The sequence below is a fragment of the Perna viridis genome, chromosome 5 (genome assembly GCF_037379345.1).
Source record: "Perna viridis isolate PV_CMFRI_1.1 ecotype Kerala chromosome 5, ASM3737934v1, whole genome shotgun sequence".
NCBI lineage: Eukaryota > Metazoa > Mollusca > Bivalvia > Mytilida > Mytilidae > Perna > Perna viridis.
In genome coordinates this window covers 40,547,028-40,555,961 of record NC_142449.1, presented here as the reverse complement: position 1 = coordinate 40,555,961, position 8,934 = coordinate 40,547,028, and positions in this window count along the sequence as shown.

The window sequence follows — 8,934 nt, the reverse complement described above, 5'->3', positions numbered from 1 at the left end:
TTGTGTGCTACAAGTATTTCCTGCGTGTGTATTAAGTGAAAGCAATTCAAACGCCTGTTGATCTTTTCATTTTCTTTCATGATCCTTTGTTAATACAACAAAAGGCATAAGCATCTACATGTATAAACAATGAAACAACGTGTCTGTGTACATAGCCGTAAGGTGTTGTGAGCACTTCTCGCTCCCACCCCCTATAAGTATTTGAACTGAAAGACTTGTCCATTTGCTAAAATCTCTGTCAGTTACCCGAAACGTTGATGATTTATCTTCATTAGCATCGCTTCGTTACTGTTGTGAATTAAATGACTGCACGTGCAATACACGTACTTAGTGATTTGATATGCACCTTGCACAACTTGTAGGTCAAATAAACTCCAAATTGACCGATCAAAACTTTCTTCCATGTAATGCCAATATGGTTACAACTACATGTACGTGTATATCTGTTCGACTGTCCAACATTGTGGTCACTATTGTACCCGTATCTGACGAAGGATAAACAAGAAAATCGCTATTATATAGAATATATTAATCAATCGTATACAACGGTGTAGGAGAACCGAAAACATGCGCCCTCGCGCATTTTCCTGCATTTACTATCTACTAGATTACATTGCATACATGTACGTGCACGAAAAGGAAATGTCAGATAATGGAGTTTTGATGTGAGAATTCTGTATATTTCATAAAAAAAAATACACAAAGTGTTTACATTGTAAGGGAGAAAGAAGAAAGACGTTGTCTGTTTTGTTTGTTTGTTTGTTTTTTTTTTTTTTTTTTTTTTTTTTTCAAAAAGGTACGTGCGCCTTTGTCATTTGCTCAAAATCAATTCTACCGTGAAGTCAAATTTACTGATCATGTCATAAATATTGTGTATTCATATTAGTAATGACCCTCCCCCTTTTCCATTCTCCGAACGACATTCTTCATCAAAGTAAATTGACCAATGACAGTTAATTTTATTTAAAAGTGAGTACCTTTCTATCACAGCCGCTCTGTGACTATATATACAGTTTACATCTGGCTACTTCAATATGCTATAACCAAGCCGATTGGCTAACATTTAATATGTTAGTTCAATCCGTCCTATAAAAAAGAAAACTTGGTCCTAGTATGTTTTGTAATTTGTTTGAATGCGATTTTTAAGATCTAAACTTTTCAAGAAAGAAAGGCCAAATGTTTTCCTTTTTACCTGTTTTAAATTCATTTAGTGGATTGAAATTTCATTTTTCTTTCCTAATCGTATGAATGAGCATGACACGACGAGTGAAGGCGAGTCGTACTATTCTTCTTAGTTTCAGGTTGGACGAGAACCAATGGTAGCGGGAGCGGGATCATACAGGAGAAATCGCCCGGGACTAAAGTCAAGCCGAACATACGATACCAGAGTATTGCTGCCACAGCTCACCATGAAAGCAACTTTTATGCCTTTGAGAGTCAACATACCGGCTGTGACGCAGACTAGAATTCCTGGACTGTGAACATGTACATGTACCTCAGATGTCAGTTTCCACATATTTATACGGCCCTTTTAAGGGCCATCTAGATATTTCAAAAAGATTCTTAGTTTGATAGTTGAATAAAGATTTCATAATACAAAGTAAGAAAATAAAAAAAAAAAAAAAAAAATACAAAATCCCTGCCCCTCATGTTACTACCCACATATACATGTAGTCAGAATAGCATATTTATTTACTCATTTCTACAAAAAAAGTCTAGCTCTAAAGTTCTTTGAATACAGTGACAGCTTTCGAAGTGTAACATTGTGTGCTACAAGTATTTCCTGCGTGTGTATTAAGTGAAAGCAATTCAAACGCCTGTTGATCTTTTCATTTTCTTTCATGATCCTTTGTTAATACAACAAAAGGCATAAGCATCTACATGTATAAACAATGAAACAACGTGTCTGTGTACATAGCCGTAAGGTGTTGTGAGCACTTCTCGCTCCCACCCCCTATAAGTATTTGAACTGAAAGACTTGTCCATTTGCTAAAATCTCTGTCAGTTACCCGAAACGTTGATGATTTATCTTCATTAGCATCGCTTCGTTACTGTTGTGAATTAAATGACTGCACGTGCAATACACGTACTTAGTGATTTGATATGCACCTTGCACAACTTGTAGGTCAAATAAACTCCAAATTGACCGATCAAAACTTTCTTCCATGTAATGCCAATATGGTTACAACTACATGTACGTGTATATCTGTTCGACTGTCCAACATTGTGGTCACTATTGTACCCGTATCTGACGAAGGATAAACAAGAAAATCGCTATTATATAGAATATATTAATCAATCGTATACAACGGTGTAGGAGAACCGAAAACATGCGCCCTCGCGCATTTTCCTGCATTTACTATCTACTAGATTACATTGCATACATGTACGTGCACGAAAAGGAAATGTCAGATAATGGAGTTTTGATGTGAGAATTCTGTATATTTCATAAAAAAAAATACACAAAGTGTTTACATTGTAAGGGAGAAAGAAGAAAGACGTTGTCTGTTTTGTTTGTTTGTTTGTTTTTTTTTTTTTTTTTTTTTTTTTTCAAAAAGGTACGTGCGCCTTTGTCATTTGCTCAAAATCAATTCTACCGTGAAGTCAAATTTACTGATCATGTCATAAATATTGTGTATTCATATTAGTAATGACCCTCCCCCTTTTCCATTCTCCGAACGACATTCTTCATCAAAGTAAATTGACCAATGACAGTTAATTTTATTTAAAAGTGAGTACCTTTCTATCACAGCCGCTCTGTGACTATATATACAGTTTACATCTGGCTACTTCAATATGCTATAACCAAGCCGATTGGCTAACATTTAATATGTTAGTTCAATCCGTCCTATAAAAAAGAAAACTTGGTCCTAGTATGTTTTGTAATTTGTTTGAATGCGATTTTTAAGATCTAAACTTTTCAAGAAAGAAAGGCCAAATGTTTTCCTTTTTACCTGTTTTAAATTCATTTAGTGGATTGAAATTTCATTTTTCTTTCCTAATCGTATGAATGAGCATGACACGACGAGTGAAGGCGAGTCGTACTATTCTTCTTAGTTTCAGGTTGGACGAGAACCAATGGTAGCGGGAGCGGGATCATACAGGAGAAATCGCCCGGGACTAAAGTCAAGCCGAACATACGATACCAGAGTATTGCTGCCACAGCTCACCATGAAAGCAACTTTTATGCCTTTGAGAGTCAACATACCGGCTGTGACGCAGACTAGAATTCCTGGACTGTGAACATGTACATGTACCTCAGATGTCAGTTTCCACATATTTATACGGCCCTTTTAAGGGCCATCTAGATATTTCAAAAAGATTCTTAGTTTGATAGTTGAATAAAGATTTCATAATACAAAGTAAGAAAATAAAAAAAAAAAAAAAAAATACAAAATCCCTGCCCCTCATGTTACTACCCACATATACATGTAGTCAGAATAGCATATTTATTTACTCATTTCTACAAAAAAAGTCTAGCTCTAAAGTTCTTTGAATACAGTGACAGCTTTCGAAGTGTAACATTGTGTGCTACAAGTATTTCCTGCGTGTGTATTAAGTGAAAGCAATTCAAACGCCTGTTGATCTTTTCATTTTCTTTCATGATCCTTTGTTAATACAACAAAAGGCATAAGCATCTACATGTATAAACAATGAAACAACGTGTCTGTGTACATAGCCGTAAGGTGTTGTGAGCACTTCTCGCTCCCACCCCCTATAAGTATTTGAACTGAAAGACTTGTCCATTTGCTAAAATCTCTGTCAGTTACCCGAAACGTTGATGATTTATCTTCATTAGCATCGCTTCGTTACTGTTGTGAATTAAATGACTGCACGTGCAATACACGTACTTAGTGATTTGATATGCACCTTGCACAACTTGTAGGTCAAATAAACTCCAAATTGACCGATCAAAACTTTCTTCCATGTAATGCCAATATGGTTACAACTACATGTACGTGTATATCTGTTCGACTGTCCAACATTGTGGTCACTATTGTACCCGTATCTGACGAAGGATAAACAAGAAAATCGCTATTATATAGAATATATTAATCAATCGTATACAACGGTGTAGGAGAACCGAAAACATGCGCCCTCGCGCATTTTCCTGCATTTACTATCTACTAGATTACATTGCATACATGTACGTGCACGAAAAGGAAATGTCAGATAATGGAGTTTTGATGTGAGAATTCTGTATATTTCATAAAAAAAAATACACAAAGTGTTTACATTGTAAGGGAGAAAGAAGAAAGACGTTGTCTGTTTTGTTTGTTTGTTTGTTTTTTTTTTTTTTTGTTTTTTTTTTCAAAAAGGTACGTGCGCCTTTGTCATTTGCTCAAAATCAATTCTACCGTGAAGTCAAATTTACTGATCATGTCATAAATATTGTGTATTCATATTAGTAATGACCCTCCCCCTTTTCCATTCTCCGAACGACATTCTTCATCAAAGTAAATTGACCAATGACAGTTAATTTTATTTAAAAGTGAGTACCTTTCTATCACAGCCGCTCTGTGACTATATATACAGTTTACATCTGGCTACTTCAATATGCTATAACCAAGCCGATTGGCTAACATTTAATATGTTAGTTCAATCCGTCCTATAAAAAAGAAAACTTGGTCCTAGTATGTTTTGTAATTTGTTTGAATGCGATTTTTAAGATCTAAACTTTTCAAGAAAGAAAGGCCAAATGTTTTCCTTTTTACCTGTTTTAAATTCATTTAGTGGATTGAAATTTCATTTTTCTTTCCTAATCGTATGAATGAGCATGACACGACGAGTGAAGGCGAGTCGTACTATTCTTCTTAGTTTCAGGTTGGACGAGAACCAATGGTAGCGGGAGCGGGATCATACAGGAGAAATCGCCCGGGACTAAAGTCAAGCCGAACATACGATACCAGAGTATTGCTGCCACAGCTCACCATGAAAGCAACTTTTATGCCTTTGAGAGTCAACATACCGGCTGTGACGCAGACTAGAATTCCTGGACTGTGAACATGTACATGTACCTCAGATGTCAGTTTCCACATATTTATACGGCCCTTTTAAGGGCCATCTAGATATTTCAAAAAGATTCTTAGTTTGATAGTTGAATAAAGATTTCATAATACAAAGTAAGAAAATAAAAAAAAAAAAAAAAAAATACAAAATCCCTGCCCCTCATGTTACTACCCACATATACATGTAGTCAGAATAGCATATTTATTTACTCATTTCTACAAAAAAAGTCTAGCTCTAAAGTTCTTTGAATACAGTGACAGCTTTCGAAGTGTAACATTGTGTGCTACAAGTATTTCCTGCGTGTGTATTAAGTGAAAGCAATTCAAACGCCTGTTGATCTTTTCATTTTCTTTCATGATCCTTTGTTAATACAACAAAAGGCATAAGCATCTACATGTATAAACAATGAAACAACGTGTCTGTGTACATAGCCGTAAGGTGTTGTGAGCACTTCTCGCTCCCACCCCCTATAAGTATTTGAACTGAAAGACTTGTCCATTTGCTAAAATCTCTGTCAGTTACCCGAAACGTTGATGATTTATCTTCATTAGCATCGCTTCGTTACTGTTGTGAATTAAATGACTGCACGTGCAATACACGTACTTAGTGATTTGATATGCACCTTGCACAACTTGTAGGTCAAATAAACTCCAAATTGACCGATCAAAACTTTCTTCCATGTAATGCCAATATGGTTACAACTACATGTACGTGTATATCTGTTCGACTGTCCAACATTGTGGTCACTATTGTACCCGTATCTGACGAAGGATAAACAAGAAAATCGCTATTATATAGAATATATTAATCAATCGTATACAACGGTGTAGGAGAACCGAAAACATGCGCCCTCGCGCATTTTCCTGCATTTACTATCTACTAGATTACATTGCATACACGTACGTGCACGAAAAGGAAATGTCAGATAATGGAGTTTTGATGTGAGAATTCTGTATATTTCATAAAAAAAAAATACACAAAGTGTTTACATTGTAAGGGAGAAAGAAGAAAGACGTTGTCTGTTTTGTTTGTTTGTTTGTTTGTTTGTTTTTTTCTTTCAAAAAGGTACGTGCGCCTTTGTCATTTGCTCAAAATCAATTCTACCGTGAAGTCAAATTTACTGATCATGTCATAAATATTGTGTATTCATATTAGTAATGACCCTCCCCCTTTTCCATTCTCCGAACGACATTCTTCATCAAAGTAAATTGACCAATGACAGTTAATTTTATTTAAAAGTGAGTACCTTTCTATCACAGCCGCTCTGTGACTATATATACAGTTTACATCTGGCTACTTCAATATGCTATAACCAAGCCGATTGGCTAACATTTAATATGTTAGTTCAATCCGTCCTATAAAAAAGAAAACTTGGTCCTAGTATGTTTTGTAATTTGTTTGAATGCGATTTTTAAGATCTAAACTTTTCAAGAAAGAAAGGCCAAATGTTTTCCTTTTTACCTGTTTTAAATTCATTTAGTGGATTGAAATTTCATTTTTCTTTCCTAATCGTATGAATGAGCATGACACGACGAGTGAAGGCGAGTCGTACTATTCTTCTTAGTTTCAGGTTGGACGAGAACCAATGGTAGCGGGAGCGGGATCATACAGGAGAAATCGCCCGGGACTAAAGTCAAGCCGAACATACGATACCAGAGTATTGCTGCCACAGCTCACCATGAAAGCAACTTTTATGCCTTTGAGAGTCAACATACCGGCTGTGACGCAGACTAGAATTCCTGGACTGTGAACATGTACATGTACCTCAGATGTCAGTTTCCACATATTTATACGGCCCTTTTAAGGGCCATCTAGATATTTCAAAAAGATTCTTAGTTTGATAGTTGAATAAAGATTTCATAATACAAAGTAAGAAAATAAAAAAAAAAAAAAAAAAATACAAAATCCCTGCCCCTCATGTTACTACCCACACATACATGTAGTCAGAATAGCATATTTATTTACTCATTTCTACAAAAAAAGTCTAGCTCTAAAGTTCTTTGAATACAGTGACAGCTTTCGAAGTGTAACATTGTGTGCTACAAGTATTTCCTGCGTGTGTATTAAGTGAAAGCAATTCAAACGCCTGTTGATCTTTTCATTTTCTTTCATGATCCTTTGTTAATACAACAAAAGGCATAAGCATCTACATGTATAAACAATGAAACAACGTGTCTGTGTACATAGCCGTAAGGTGTTGTGAGCACTTCTCGCTCCCACCCCCTATAAGTATTTGAACTGAAAGACTTGTCCATTTGCTAAAATCTCTGTCAGTTACCCGAAACGTTGATGATTTATCTTCATTAGCATCGCTTCGTTACTGTTGTGAATTAAATGACTGCACGTGCAATACACGTACTTAGTGATTTGATATGCACCTTGCACAACTTGTAGGTCAAATAAACTCCAAATTGACCGATCAAAACTTTCTTCCATGTAATGCCAATATGGTTACAACTACATGTACGTGTATATCTGTTCGACTGTCCAACATTGTGGTCACTATTGTACCCGTATCTGACGAAGGATAAACAAGAAAATCGCTATTATATAGAATATATTAATCAATCGTATACAACGGTGTAGGAGAACCGAAAACATGCGCCCTCGCGCATTTTCCTGCATTTACTATCTACTAGATTACATTGCATACACGTACGTGCACGAAAAGGAAATGTCAGATAATGGAGTTTTGATGTGAGAATTCTGTATATTTCATAAAAAAAAAATACACAAAGTGTTTACATTGTAAGGGAGAAAGAAGAAAGACGTTGTCTGTTTTGTTTGTTTGTTTGTTTGTTTGTTTTTTTCTTTCAAAAAGGTACGTGCGCCTTTGTCATTTGCTCAAAATCAATTCTACCGTGAAGTCAAATTTACTGATCATGTCATAAATATTGTGTATTCATATTAGTAATGACCCTCCCCCTTTTCCATTCTCCGAACGACATTCTTCATCAAAGTAAATTGACCAATGACAGTTAATTTTATTTAAAAGTGAGTACCTTTCTATCACAGCCGCTCTGTGACTATATATACAGTTTACATCTGGCTACTTCAATATGCTATAACCAAGCCGATTGGCTAACATTTAATATGTTAGTTCAATCCGTCCTATAAAAAAGAAAACTTGGTCCTAGTATGTTTTGTAATTTGTTTGAATGCGATTTTTAAGATCTAAACTTTTCAAGAAAGAAAGGCCAAATGTTTTCCTTTTTACCTGTTTTAAATTCATTTAGTGGATTGAAATTTCATTTTTCTTTCCTAATCGTATGAATGAGCATGACACGACGAGTGAAGGCGAGTCGTACTATTCTTCTTAGTTTCAGGTTGGACGAGAACCAATGGTAGCGGGAGCGGGATCATACAGGAGAAATCGCCCGGGACTAAAGTCAAGCCGAACATACGATACCAGAGTATTGCTGCCACAGCTCACCATGAAAGCAACTTTTATGCCTTTGAGAGTCAACATACCGGCTGTGACGCAGACTAGAATTCCTGGACTGTGAACATGTACATGTACCTCAGATGTCAGTTTCCACATATTTATACGGCCCTTTTAAGGGCCATCTAGATATTTCAAAAAGATTCTTAGTTTGATAGTTGAATAAAGATTTCATAATACAAAGTAAGAAAATAAAAAAAAAAAAAAAAAAATACAAAATCCCTGCCCCTCATGTTACTACCCACATATACATGTAGTCAGAATAGCATATTTATTTACTCATTTCTACAAAAAAAGTCTAGCTCTAAAGTTCTTTGAATACAGTGACAGCTTTCGAAGTGTAACATTGTGTGCTACAAGTATTTCCTGCGTGTGTATTAAGTGAAAGCAATTCAAACGCCTGTTGATCTTTTCATTTTCTTTCATGATCCTTTGTTAATACAACAAAAGGCATAAGCATCTACATGTATAAACAATGAAAC